Source organism: Maylandia zebra, linkage group LG6 (assembly GCF_041146795.1).
Source record: "Maylandia zebra isolate NMK-2024a linkage group LG6, Mzebra_GT3a, whole genome shotgun sequence".
Classification (NCBI taxonomy): domain Eukaryota; kingdom Metazoa; phylum Chordata; class Actinopteri; order Cichliformes; family Cichlidae; genus Maylandia; species Maylandia zebra.
Genome location: NC_135172.1, coordinates 32,643,125 through 32,658,515, shown reverse-complemented (window position 1 = coordinate 32,658,515; position 15,391 = coordinate 32,643,125).

Here is a 15,391-nt window from a genome sequence, read left to right as displayed (position 1 = left end):
ATAATGAACAATAAAATAAAAGATGATATTGCACTGTGTGAGAACATTACTTAAAAACTATACATGACTAAGGTGTGCTCAGCTTTTGTACTATATCCAATTATGATGTGTATTCTGAATTAAACAGCCTGATAGTGGTTGGGTAAAAGCTGTCCCATGTGCTGTCACAACCGACATGGTGCCATCATTTTTAATATATTAAAAAATACTGGTGGCTACCAGTGCTATCCCTTAGCCTCCTAGTAGATGCACCTGTTGTATAAATGTGAAAATCCTGGATGATTTTATGAAAACTTGACAGTTTACTTTGACCAAGTCAAGATCGCAGTGATTCTAAATTGTCCAAGATTTTTAGATGATGCACCTATAGTATGAATTGAAAATTCCTATGTGGCCTCATTCTCAAGTTATCACGTTCATAAACTTTGGTGTCTATTAAATGGGCATTTAATTTTGACACCCTTATTCCTTTTTTGTGTACTTGATTGCATTGTTATCCTTCATTAGCTTATCAGCTGAGTTGTTTATTCTACCTTGTGATTGCATAAATTATAAAATAACTGCTTTTGAACGTGTTCTATGAATCTGTACAGTGTAATAAACAAAAAATGCTGCATGGCTCACCTCTGCTGTAACTGGTGTAATTAGTTTCACCAGTAAATGAGCCAAAACAGAAAACAGAAGCTGCATGAGAGTGCTTGCCTGTGTAAAAGAGCAGTCCACTGCATTCAGTGTCAGATTTACTTGTACCATTTGGCAGTTGAAGAGTTGCTGAGGAGCTTGGAAAACATGTAGAAAAATGTATCAAGAGAAAAAACTATATTCATTAAAATCATAAAATTTGCACAGATATATGTTAAATTAATCTCTGATGAAAAAATGTTACCCATTTAAACAAGTTTATATCAGTGTTTTTACCATCCATCCATCCATCTTCATCCGCTTATCCGAGGTCGGGTCGCGGGGGTAGCAGCCTAAGCAAAGAGGTCCAGACCTCCCTCTCCCCAGCCACCTCCTCCAGCTTGTCCGGGGGAATACCAAGGCGTTCCCAGGCCAGCCGAGAGATATAATCTCTCCAGCGTGTCCTGGGTCTGCCCCGGGGCCTCCTCCCGGTGGGACATGCCTGGAACACCTCGCCCAGGAGGCGCCCAGGGGGCATCCTTGCCAGATGCCCGAACCACCTCAGCTGGCTCCTTTCGATGTGGAGCAGCAGCTGCTCTACTCTAAGCCCCTCCCGGATGGCCGAACTTCTCACCCTATCTCTAAGGGAGAGGCCAGCCACCCTTCGGAGGAAGCTCATTTCCGCCGCTTGTATCCGCGATCTCGTTCTTTCGGTCACTACCCACAGCTCGTGGCCATAGGTGAGGGTAGGGACGTAGATCGACCGGTAAATTGAGAGCTTCGCTTTTACACTCAGCTCCCTCTTCACCACGACGGACCGGTGCAGCGTCCGCATTACTGCAGCCGCAGCCCCAATCCGTCTGTCGATCTCCAGCTCCCTTCTCCCATCACTCGCGAACAAGACCCCGAGATACTTGAACTCCTCCACTTGGGGCAGGAACTCATCCCCGACCCGGAGTGGGCACTCCACCCTTTTCCGGCTGAGAACCATGGCCTCAGATTTGGAGGTGCTGATCCTCATTCCCGCTGCGTTACACTCGGCTGCGAACCGCTCCAGTGCGAGCTGGAGGCCCTCACCCGATGAAGCCAACAGAACCACATCATCCGCAAAAATCAGAGATGAGATTCTGAGGCCACCAAAGCGAAAGCCCTCCGCCACTTGGCTGCGCCTAGAAATCCTGTCCATAAAAATTATGAACAGAACCGGAGACAAAGGGCAGCCCTGGCGGAGCCCATCACCCACCGGGAACGAGTCCGACTTATTGCCGGCAATGCGAACCAAGCTCTTGCAACGGTTGTATAGGGATTGAATGGCCCGTAGCAATGGGCCAGACACCCCATACTCGCGCAACACCTCCCACAGGACGCCCCGAGGGACACGGTCGAATGCCTTCTCCAGGTCCACAAAACACATGTAGACTGGTTGGGCAAACTCCCATGCACCCTCAAGTATCCTCGAGAGGACAAAGAGCTGGTCCAGTGTTCCGCGACCAGGACGAAAACCGCATTGTTCCTCCTGTATCCGAGGTTCGACTAGCGGACGAACCCTCCTCTCCAGCACCCTGGCATAGACTTTCCCGGGGAGGCTGAGGAGTGTGATCCCCCTGTAGTTGGAACACACCCTCCGGTCCCCCTTCTTGAAGATGGGGACCACCACCCCGGTCTGCCAGTCCACAGGTACTGCCCCTGATCTCCACGCAACATTGCAGAGACGTGTCAACCAAGACAGCCCTACAACGTCCAGAGCCTTCAGGAACTCGGGGCGGACCTCATCGACACCAGGGGCTCTGCCACCAAGGAGTTGTTTAACTGCCTCAGTGACCTCGCCCCCGGAAATCGGTGGGTCACACCCCTCATCCCCAGACTCTGCTTCCTCCCCGGAAGACGTGTCAGTGGGATTAAGGAGGTCCTCGAAGTATTCCTTCCACCGCCCGACAATTTTCTCAGTCGACGTCAACAGCGCTCCGCCAGCACTATACACAGTGCAGGTAGAGCACCGCTTTCCCCTCCTGAGACGCCTGACGGTTTGCCAGAATCTCTTCGAGGCAGTCCGAAAGTCTTTTTCCATGGCCTCTCCGAACTCCTCCCACACCCGAGTTTTTGCTTCAGCCACTGCCCGAGCCGCATTCCGCTTGGCCTGTCGATACCTGTCGGCTGCCTCCGGAGTCCCACAGGCTAACCAAGCCCGATAGGCCTCCTTCTTCAGCCTGGTGGCTCCCTTCACCTCTGGTGTCCACCATTTGGTTCGGGGATTACCACCACGGCAGGCACCAACCACCTTGCGGCCGCAGCTCAATGCAGCAGCTTCGGCAATGGAGACGCTGAACATGGTCCATTCGGACTCAATGTCCCCAGTCTCCCTCGGGATGCTGTTGAAGCTCTGCCGGAGGTGTGCGTTGAAGATCTCGCGGACTGGGGCCTCTGCTAGACGTTCCCAGCACACCCTCACTACGCGTTTAGGTGCACCAGGTCTGTCCAGCGTCCTCCCCCGCCACCTGATCCAACTCACCACCAGGTGGTGATCAGTTGACAGCTCAGCCCCTCTCAGTGTTTTTACCAGATTAATAAATTGAACACTGGGAAAATGTGTACATTTGGGTATTTTAATCCTGCACAAATGACAGCTTTTGATATCTGACAATGATTTTAAAAAGCCACCGAACATCTGCTGTAAATGATGGGAGAGAGAGAATGAGGGAAAATAGGCTTGAGTGACACAGTCATGTGGGGAACTTGTGACTGCATCATGTGGATGTGCTTTTGTGCATAGGCATGATTAAAGCTACAGTTCTAGGCATAGTACCATTTCTACAGACCAACTCGCAAAGACAGTACCTTTCTTTTTACCTGTAAATGTAAAATCTTTATACAGTGAAATTGGTCTGACAAACAATTTGTTGGAGTTTAAACGATTTTAAAATTATGGTAACAAAGGACCAGCAAAGAAATGAGGGCCGTGAGCCCATTTACACATTACACCTCCTTCCTTATCCAGCTGTGAGCATGTGCTCCAGGATACCCACAAAGCATTTCTTTTTTCCTTAATCACACCATCTCTTCCTTTTATATCCATGCCATTGCAGGCTTGAGCATCTCTATGTTGTATTTCTCTTTGTGGCTAACCCAGTTGGGGTGCAGAAAGAAGCTTATCACAGCGGCTCTGTGAGATAACAGAGAGTGTCAGATTTCCTGAAGACAAACACCTACACGAGATCAGCAAAACAAACAGCAGACAAACAAAACCCAGATACACATGTTATCAGTTGTTATGGCCCATTGTCACTATCTGCTTTCACTGGTCAATACATCCCTCCAGGTGCATTAGGAATAAATAAGGCAAGGCAAGGCAAGGCAAGTTTATTTGTATAGCACAATTCAACAACAAGGTGATTCAAAGTGCTTTACAGAGACATTAGAAACAAGAACAAATAAAAAGCATGATTTAAATTTGATTAAAACAAGCAAATAAACTAACTAACTAATTAACAAACAAACAACAGTATATAAAATCAAAACAGATAAAATCAGAACAGTAGATAAAATCAGTAGTTAAATGTAAGTTTTGAAATTTAAGCTTAAAGTGTGGATTTGGTGCTTTATTCAAATGCAGCTGAGAACAGGTGAGTCTTCAACCTGGATTTAAATAAACTGAGTGTTTCAGCTGATCTGAGGCTTTCTGGGAGTTTGTTCCAGATATAAGGAGCATAAAAGCTGAATGCAGCTTCTCCGTGTCTGGTTCTGACTCTGGGAACTGATAAAAGACCGGATCCAGATGACCTGAGGGATCTGGATGGTTCATACTGGGTCAGGAGGTCATTGATGTATTTTGGTCCTAAACCATTCAGAGCTTTATAGGCCAGCATCAGAACTTTAAAGTCTATCCTCTGACGGACAGGCAGCCAGTGTAAGGACCTCAGAGCTGGACTGATGTGGTCCACTTTTTTGGTCTTAGTGAGGACTCGAGCAGCAGAGTTCTGAATGAGCTGTAGTTGTCTGACTGATTTTTTAGGTAGACCTGTAAAGATGCTGTTACAGTAATCAAGCCTACTAAAGATGAATGCATGGACTAGTTTTTCCAGGTCCTGTTGAGACATCAGATCTTTTATCCTTGATATATTCTTGAGGTGATAGTAAGCTGACTTTGTTATTGTCTTAATGTGTTTTTCTAAGTTTAGGTCTGCATCCATCACTACACCCAAATTTCTCGCCTGGTTTGTGGTTTTTAGATGTATAGATTGAAGTTCTCTGGTGACCTGTAATCGTTTTTCTTTGGCGCCAAAGACTATTACCTCAGTTTTGTTTTTGTTTAGCTGGAGAAAATTGTGGCACAACCAGTCATTGATTTCCTCAATGCATTTACCAAGAGCCTGTACAGGGCCTCGGTCTCCTGGTGACATTGTGATATATATTTGTGTGTCATCTGCATAGCTGTGGTAGTTTATTTTGTTGTTCTTTATAATCTGTGCCAGTGGGAGCATGTAAATGTTAAACAGAGGGGGTCCCAAGATGGAACCTTGGGGAACTCCACATGTGATACTTGTCTGCTCAGATGTGAAGTTACCTATTGATACAAAGTATTTCCTGTTTTCTACGTATGTTTTGAACCAGTTTAGTACAGTTCCTGAAAGACCTGTCCAGTTCTCCAGTCGTTTGAGTAATATGTTGTGGTCAACTGTATCAAATGCTGCACTGAGATCCAGTAAAACTAAGACTGACATTTTTCCACTGTCTGTATTCAGACATATGTCACTAAACACTTTGGTCAGAGCGGTTTCAGTGCTGTGGTTCTGTCTAAAACCTGACTGGAAGGCATCGTAGCAATTATTCTGTTTTAAGAAGTAACTGAGCTGTTGAGAAACTGCTTTTTCAATGATCTTACTTAAAAACGGGAGATTTGAGATCGGCCTGTAGTTGTTCATTTGTGTCTTGTCAAGATTGTCCTTTTTCAGTATAGGTTTGATTACAGCAGTTTTTAGTGATTCTGGAAACACACCTGATAATAAAGAAAAGTTGACGATCTGTAACAGGTCTGACTCTAAAGTCTTTGAGACCTTTTTGAAAAAACTTGTTGGCAGGACATCTAAACAGCAGGAGGAGGAGTTCAGTTGACCTAAGATGTCCTCCAGGTCTTTGCTGTTAATAGGTTGAAACTGTTTCATGGTGTTTAAACAGTTTTTTGGTGGACACAGTACATATCCTGGATCTGCTGTTGATGTACCAATTGCTTGTCTAATTTTTTGGATTTTTTCAGTGAAGAATTTGGCAAAGTCATTGCAGGCCATGGTCGAATGAAGTTCAGCTGCCACTGACACAGGAGGGTTTGTTAGCCTGTCAACTGTAGAAAATAAGACCCGAGCATTATGGCTGTTTTTAGTGATGATGTCAGAGAAGTAGGACCTCCTTGCATTCCTCAGTTGTAAATTATAATTGTGAAGTTTCTCTTTATAAATGTCATAATGAACCTGGAGGTTTGTTTTTCTCCATCTGCGCTCAGCTTTCCTACACTCTCTTTTTTCATTTTTCACCAGTGTGGAGTTTCTCCATGGAGACTTTTTCCTTCCAGAGATAACCTTCACCTTAATGGGAGCAATAGTGTCCATTACATTTAACATGTTAGCATTGAAGCTATTGACGAGCTCATTGACTGACCCTCTGGGCAGGTCAGGTGTTAATGGGAAGACCTGGTTAAAAATTGCACTACTGTGTTCAGTTATACACCGTTTTGTGATCACTGTTGTTGATATATTTGTGTGGGCTGAGATTTTACTTTCAAAGAAAACACAGTAATGATCAGACAGGCCCACATCAGACACAGTAACCTTTGAAATGCTCAGGCCTTTGGAGATCAGTAGGTCAAGAGTGTGTCCTCTATTATGTGTGGCCTCTGTTACATGCTGAGTCAGCCCAAAGTTGCCCAGAGTGTTACTCAGGTCTTTAGTCCCTTTGTCCTGAGGGTTGTCCACATGAATGTTAAAATCCCCAGCAATAATTACACAGACAAAATCAACACAGATCACAGACAGCAGTTCACTAAGGTCATTAAAAAAGTCTGTGCAGTATTTGGGAGGCCTGTAAACATTAAGAAACACAACTTTGGATGGGGCCTTCAGCTGTAAAGCCACATATTCAAAAGACTGAAAACTTCCAGGAGATAGCTGCTTACATTGAAATGATTCATTAAATAAGACAGCAACCCCTCCTCCTCTCCTGCTCGCCCTGACCTCACTGATAAAACTGTAGTTAGGAGGGGTCGTCTCGATGAGAACAGCTCCACTGTTACTTTGGTCCAACCAAGTTTCAGTTAAAAACATAAAATCAAGGCTGTGCTCAGTGATTAAATCATTAATTAAAAATGTTTTCCCAGCTAGAGATCTAATGTTTAATAAAGCCAACTTAAGTGTTTTAGAGGTATTACTTGTCCCCTCGTGTTTGGGAGCAGTCTGTGGCACACAAGGTATGTTTACTATGTTTAAAGATCTTTTAGAGTGCAGCTCTCTGTGTTTTGACCAGGCCACATGTCTCCTGTCACCTAAAAGTACAGAAATTTTAAAACCTTCTAGTAAACAGGGTCCCAGCTTCTCCTGGGAAAAGTCATCACTGCCATAATCCTCACAGCCCGGACCCTTCACACATCACGCATCAGACTGCGGAGACAGGGCATGAAGAGGAACTAAGGGGGGCGAGGCTGGGCAATGTGACTTCGATTGCTCTGTTGAGGGTGGGGCTCGATGGCGAACCTTTGGCCGCTCTGGTGGGGGGTTTATGGGGGACAAAAAGGGATTGGGACGGGGGGTAGATCTGAGCCCAGACCCGCTCCATCATCTCCTCAGTGAATTTCAGGTGTGGGGAGGAAAAGAATCCAGAATTAAGCGTCAGACTTCTTTTGTCTGGAAAAAAAAAGAATGATGCCTGTTTTTTTTGTTTTTTTTTATTTGAGAGCGCTCACCGAAGAACAGGGTAATTTCCTTTTGAGAGCTGCTGACAGATTTGGAGCAGTTTGATATCTGGGTGTGAGCAGCCAGCACAGTAACACACAATATGCTCTCAGTAGTGGCTCGTTTTTAATTAGGGTGTTTTCCCCCACAAATTCACAATAAGCCCACATCAAAAAAAAATTTAAACTCACATTGAACCCAAAGTTTTCCCTAAGATGTTTAGTCAGAAATTTGTCATACTAAACCAGAGCTTGGGCTCAAGCATCAGAACCTAGAAGCCAACAGCAGTTTTACCAACTCTATTTGAATAGTGAGAGCAGGGTTTAATCAGCAGGTCAGTGGCACTGACAGGTAGTTAATCTGCAGAAGTGTTTGTATGCCAAAGAGGCTAGTGGTGACCAAGATGAGTTTAACAAACTCTTGCAGTTTTTCCCAATTTGATTTGGAGACTTTACTTGTTTGTTTCTTGAGAATGTGATGAGTATATGGGCAGTTGGGATTCCAGGAAAGTGGAGAGAGGTTGGTGGAGAGATGGCAGGTAAGAGAAGAAAAAGAAGGAAAGGCAGAAGAAGAGGTGGGAAAAGGAAGAGATAAAGATCTCCTATCTTAAAGAGTCCTATCTTGTTCTGGTTTTGTCACACATAAAATTTAACAAAAATAATCCTCATAACACATCTCTCATTTTAATCATCATTATCATAGCCGTGGGTAACAGTGCTAGAGGAGCTCAGCTCATATTTAGTCATTCAATGGGTTTTCCCCTCTGTACTTACGCTGAAACTATTTGAAGCACATTTAAAAAAAAATAAAAAACCTCTGCAGTTGCACTTCTTCATTTTGTCCACAGGGGAGCAGCAGCGCAGCCACATTGCTGCTCTCATAGCCATCATCGTGACTGCAATGCAAGCCAAGGTTTCTTTCAAGGGCACACATCATATCTGCAAAGTCACATGTAAAGCAGGGAGAGGCTGTATGGGCGTTTTCGGCTTATCACACAGACTATGCAGTAGGGCAGAGAATGCTGAAGCTTAGTCTAGACAGTCACTAAATATCTAATCACAAATCACTCACTGACACCTTGTTGTAGTTGCAAATATTCAAGGGCGAAACCTTAATTTCCAGTAAACATAAATTGCAAGCATGTAGGTTTAGCAGATAAAGGATGTTTACTAACATGCTGACATGAAAAAAAAAAAAAGGACAGATGCATATATAACAAATGCATCTTGTTTTGCAAGAAATTCGGTTTTCAATCAAGGTAATGACAGACAGCATCCTTGCTGCGCTGCTTCTAATGAAAATCTATGTGCTATTACACATAGTGATGCATAGTAAGGTAGAAGCTGTGTTGTTCAACCTGAAAGGGCAGGAGAGCCATCATAGCTCTCCCCCAGTCTTAGCTTTTTATAGTCATCAAATATGTATGGCCCCTCTGAGTGTGTATATATAATGTATTCACAGATCTCCAGCACACTGGAAACCCTGCATCAGCAGTTTGTGTGTGCATCTTCAGAATAAGACAGAAAGCCTAATCAATAAAATGATTCATGGAAGACCCATTCTGGAAGAAAGGCGTAGCGTGAGCGGCTTTGGACTGCTTGTTCTGAATATGTCAACAAAAGTGTAATGTATTTTCATTTTAATAGAATAGAATATCTTTTTCATTGTAACATGGAACATGTGCAACGAAATTAAATGTTTTTCTCAACAGTGTGAAGATCACAACAATCATGTGAAAACCTATATAAAAATATAAACTATATAAAACCATCTACGAGATGAAACCACACCAGGACAAACACAACCCTTCTATATTCTCCCAAACTACACAAATCTCTTATTGCACCAAGCACAATTATATGGATATTGTTTTTGCAGCATTTAATGCTTGTACTGCTCTGGGACCAAAATGGTTTTTCAGTCTTTTTATCCTTTTTTTAAAAAATTTTCAGTACTATCTAACTGACATTAACAATGTATCCCTTATGATGTCACTGCCCTTTGTTGAGGTAGCCAGACATGTATAGGTCATCCAGAGTAGGGAGAGGAGCAAGAAATTATTTTCCTGGGCTATATTGATAACCTTCTGGAGCTCCGTTATCTGTGCCGCTGTGAACAGGAGAACCACACACAGAAGCAATATGTTCAAATATGGAGCAGCAGTAGAAGGACACCAACACTCTTTTTTGCTCTTTCTGATGACCCTCAGGAAGTAAAGGAAGCTCTGTGGTGTTTATTTCCCCGAAACCACCAGAAAATGGAAGTCTGTGACTCTGTCCACATACACCTTGCTGATAAATAAAGGCTTAATATTTTTAATGTCTTCCTGAAGCTAATGAGCACTTCTTTAGTATTAGACATGTTAGAGATCAGGTTTCTGCCTCTGCACGACTGAAACAGCTGCTCCACCTCATCTTGATAAGCAGACTCCTCCCCCAAGAAATAAGCCCCACCACTGCAGTGTCATCTGGAAATTTGGTGAATGTTTTGCTGAAATCAGAGTAATCATATGTGCTCAGCACATAGAACAGACAGCATTGTGTGGGGCTCTAGTGCTCAGGCTTTTAACCAAATTTCACTGAAAATGCAAACATTTCTGTATATCTAAAAGCTTGTGCAATCATCAAAAAGAATAAAAAAACAATGCTTTCTCATATATGGGTTACTAACAAAACTGAAATAATAAGTAAACTTAAAAAACTCTCACGTCCTAATTTTTAACTCTATGACTTCATATATTTTCTTATTAAAGCCTAATGAGAAGTGCATCATATTCCATGACTTCACTGTACTTTTGGGTCTCTGACATTTTGTGCAGGATTTGTATGGTTCACTAAGTGGCAATGTTGGCAGCAGGAAGTAAACCTTTTCATACTTTTAAAATGATACTTAAAAAATGTTTTAATGACACTACTGTCAGTACACCCAAGAGGGCTTATACTCAGTAATGATACATGAAAGAAATGCGTGCACACGCACACACACACACACACACACACACACACACACACACACACTGGACATGAGCCATGGGGTGGTTAATACAAGATTGTTCTGTCAGCAGAATCTTTATCCTCAAAGGATAGGTGCTGTGGATCAGTGTGTGAGACAGAGAGAAAGAAACAACGCACATTGGTGACTGACACGTGAAATAAAAGCAGTAAAAGGACCATAGTGACCCATAGAGTATTGATCACTACAGTCAGGCTACTTTAATCAACATGCACATACCAAAAGACCCACACATCTTTAGATTCACCAATCCACCATATTGCTTAGAGTCCTCCCCTTTGGTGTGGTTAATACTGATCTTGCAGAGGCTTAGAGCCAGAAATGTGACTGACATGAAGCATTTTATTTTCCTTGACATGAAATGCAAAATGTGCCCATATGTCTACTCTTCTCTTCCTCCCAAGCAAATAACCTTACAACACAAGGAGATTACTTCTGATCGGGTCAATTCCAAACTTATCCTGCCTTTCTACCCAACTTAATTAGTTTAGATTGGATGTTGCTTCTCCAATATATTTTTAGTTATGTCAATACATTTCGTAATAGTTTTTGTCCCCATGCCTTAGTTTTTATTTAGTTATCATTTCCTTTTTGTCAGAAAAAAGAAAAGTTGTTGACGAAAACTGTTACGGAACTTATTAGTTAACATAATTAATGCTGCTTATGGTTTGCACTGAAAATATTCATCTACAAAGCAGAAGTTTTGCCATCACATTTCAGAAGGCCCAACTTTTCCTTTAAAGGCAAATATTCTCCATTTCTGGTTTAAGTGGTACTTTTCAATTTCACTATCCCTTGGTGATTAGTTTTTGATTGAAGACAAGTTGACATCTTCCATGCGAAATATTGCCAATCAAAGCAATCGCAAGGTTTTGGGCAGATCACTTTATATCTCTTTACAACCAGTTTCACACTAGCAACTGCAGGTAACCTCCAGCAGCCAGTCACCTGGTCATGGAATACACTTTCACTGGTGGTTACCAGGGAGTCTCCGACTGGTCTCAATGGGGCTTAAGCAATCAATTTCACAGATATTGCCAATAATCACTCAACATCAGTCGGAGAATACACATTATACCCTTGCAACTGATGGTTGGCAGATGGTCACCAACCAGTCTGTAGACCTGTGCAACTGGGGCTGCAATGAAGCATCGATTTAATAGATAGACAGGCAGACTGAAAGACAAGTATGTGAATACAGCTTTGTGTTATTTTGTTTAGGAAAGTAAAACATTCAGAAAAGATATTTTACATATCTTTCAGGAACATAGCAGTAATGTGGCTGCTTTATTCTGGCAAGCTGGACACCAGAAAGCTTTTTCTAATTTAAGAATACTGCTTTAAGCCAAACACTCCTGGCTATTAATTAGGCTGACTTCACAGACCAGCCAAAAACACACACACATACAAACACACTATTCTCAGTCTCTAAAAGGTGGGGGTGGTGCGTCTCTTATCCCATGTATCACACTCACATTTTCTCTCTCTCACCTGAATCACAAGTCTGTTGTGCTCTGCTTTTTGCCCATACTTTCTACCCCCACATCCTGGTGTTGATGTGGGGGTAGATGTAATTTAAAAACAAATTAAAAAATATCCAGTCTGATTGGTCTCTAAACAAATGAAGCCATGAAAAAGATTAGATTGCTCCTGAAAAACTAAAATCCTATTTCCTTGCTTTTCATGCATTTATCTCTTCAATATTTGTGAGAATGACTGCACTGCAGAATGTCTGACAGCAAGCAGCTCTCTCTGGTATCTTAAATGAGAAGCTGGTTAAACAGTCAGACTGTCAGATGTAGTGCACTGGAAAATGCTTCCCCACAGGAAACAAGACACTTTGGACCTGATTCTCTGCGCTTTGTTTTTCATTCCTTTCCAGGGGCTGAGAAGGGGGTGTCACTTTATAAGAGCAGGCTAATTTGAGCATTCACAGTAGCTTTTGATCTAGCTTAAACTTAAACTGCACTTGAACCACAATGTCTTTTATAATTTGTCACGTACAGCCATAAAGCATTTCATCATTCATTTTTAATCACGTGTGTCCATTTTGTATAATGGAAATTGACGCATCAGATTCAAAAGATTAACAATGATTGAATCCTTAAAAGATAATTCCTTAGACCCCCTTCACTGTTAGTCTGTTTCTTAGTAGGGCTTTTTGAGCTGTAGCTCAAATGTCTTCAGAAAAGCCCCAAATCTCTGGGGTTCCCGTCCACTGCACTAGCTGCAGGCTCATATTTGGTACTGTGGTGGGTGTGAATTCAGCTCCAGCCGTCCTGTTGACAGTTCTACTGCACTAGCTTTCTGGGGCATGATGCGTTCACTCTGGATGCTTTCCAATCATTTTTGTACAGGAGAGCGGGGAGCCCAGCCTCCTGCAGTATTTTATGCCTTCAGACAGGTACAGGGGAAGATTCAAAAGGATACTGAAGGTTGCAAGAAATTTGCACTGGTAAACAATAGTGTCCAGTGACCTTGCCACCAGAGCACAGTGAAGGAACAAATCAGCTCTGAGTCTTGGCTGTGCTTTCAGTTGGAAATGTCAAGTCCAAATTATGTTTTTTTCACAGACAGATGGAGGAAAAATATTACTGCACTGTAGCTCGGCTATGACTTAATCCTTTCCTTTCCTTTCCTCATATTTTTTCTAAAATCTGTCCGTGTGTTTCTTCAAACTGGAGTGTTTCCAGCTGTCACACTGAGATGCTTCCCTCACCACTCCTTTGCCCTGCTGTCAGACCTCAGGAAGTTAATGATCTTCTGACACCACAATATGGCAAGCTATGGTGACATCATGCTCGAGTATGAACGTCTCAGCTATGGAGCGTTTACATTGGTGTGTCAAAGCTAAAATAACGAATAACTGAGGAAAATTTTTACCTTTGTTCAAAATAAGTATATATGTATGGAAGCCCGTTTCCGCCACTAAAAAAAAAAAAAAAAAGGATCCATAACTCAAAATTTCGAGTTATTTTCTCGAAATTTTGAGTTTTTTTCTCGAAATTTCGACATATTAACTCAAAATTTTGAGAAAAGCAACTCGAAATTTCGAGTTAGCGCTGCCAATCAGTAATCTACGTGAATGACGTCATTTCCATGTTACCCGGAAGCTGAAGCCCTCAGCTACAAATGCTACAGCTAAGCTACCGGTATTACATCCAGTCGTGAATGCACAGATTGCTGAGTGTTTTCAGCCTGGCTTCACAAATGATGAAATCCCTGTGTTATTAGCTGAATCACATGGTGTTACTATCAGCAAACATACTTTAATTTGTTGGGATCCGTTTTTGAGTGCGCGGTCCTGCACCATATACTTCCGGGTAACAAGAAAGCGACCTCATTCACGTATATTTTTGATTGGCAGAGCTAACTCAAAATTTTGAGAAAAGTAACTCGAAATTTCGAGTTATATTTCTCGAAATTTCGAGAAAATAACTCGAAATTTCGAGAAAATAACTCGAAATTTCGAGTTATGGATACTAGCTTTTTTTTTTTTTTTAGTGGCGGAAACGGGCTTCCATATATATGTGCATCACAAGATATACATTTGAACAACAGAAAGCTGAACCACCCTTCATTGACAGGAAGGATGAAATTAAATCAAACACCCTCCTTCTGGGAGAAAAAAAAAAAAAAGGTAAGCAGCAGTGCAGACTGGACACCGCTGAATGGCTTTCCTGCAATCCTTCACGCCCAGCTTTTGCACTCCTGAACTAAGAGGAAAAATAGCCATTCTCAATCACCTGCTGCACCTTCTGTTCTCTTCTCTTCTCTTAATTAGTAAGTAATGATTTCTATATAAAATTTCATAATTCGCCAGCACTTTCAACTCTCTTCTTTTTACTTTTTTTTACTTTTACTTTCTGAGTGTAGTTTTGAAGGGAGAAACCATGTAGTTCATATGAATTTGTGAATATGGGAGAAAAAAACAAACAAAGGGTGGATTGGAAGAATGCTTTTTAGTGTTCTTAACATAGTGAAGATCATCGCATTAACTCTAGGGCTGACTTAGATTGGTTTGATGAGGAAAGATCAGAACAATAAAGTAGATTTATCACAAGATGAAGCAGACCAGTGGGTCTGTGATTATGAGATGTGCAAGGGCTGTAAAAGCCTATAAAACCTATAAAGACAGCTCGGTAGTTAACTATTTTGACAGGTTGTTGTTGTTTTTTTTTCATAAAGAGAACTGTACTGTATGAAACTCTGATCCCATCAGTCAACCAGTCAGTCATTCAGCATTTCAGTCAGTCACACTCAGTGTCTGCTCACTGCTTGAAGCTGTAATGCCTTTACGCATTGCAGCAGTACACACCTCCCAATGTCTGGGACTTCAGAGGTTGATGGACACACACACACATACTCACACATATAGAGACACACACATAAATTACATGCAATCCCTCAACTGCCCTCCCCTCCTTTTTATCCCTCACTTCACCTCCTCCCTTTCATTCTTTCAGCATCTCTGAGGACCTCAGAGTGCAGCAGGAATGATGGACAGCAGACTAATATCCAAAGAAAACCACCCCTCCCCTCTGACTTCACAGAATAGCCGGAGAGAGGCCAGTATGCCCTTCAGAAAAAATAAATAAATAAATAACATGACCTACCACTGAAAGAGAGGAAACGCTGGCAATGATACAGCACTAAGAAAAAGGGGCGGGCTGAGAAGTCATCAATATTGTAATCTGTTCTTTAAAATATGAATACTGAACATCTGCTCTAGAGACATAGACATTTCATTGTCATGCAATTATCACCTTGTGAATGCACTGATTCACTGGGGACTTTAAATATGACTAATGCACACAATGTCC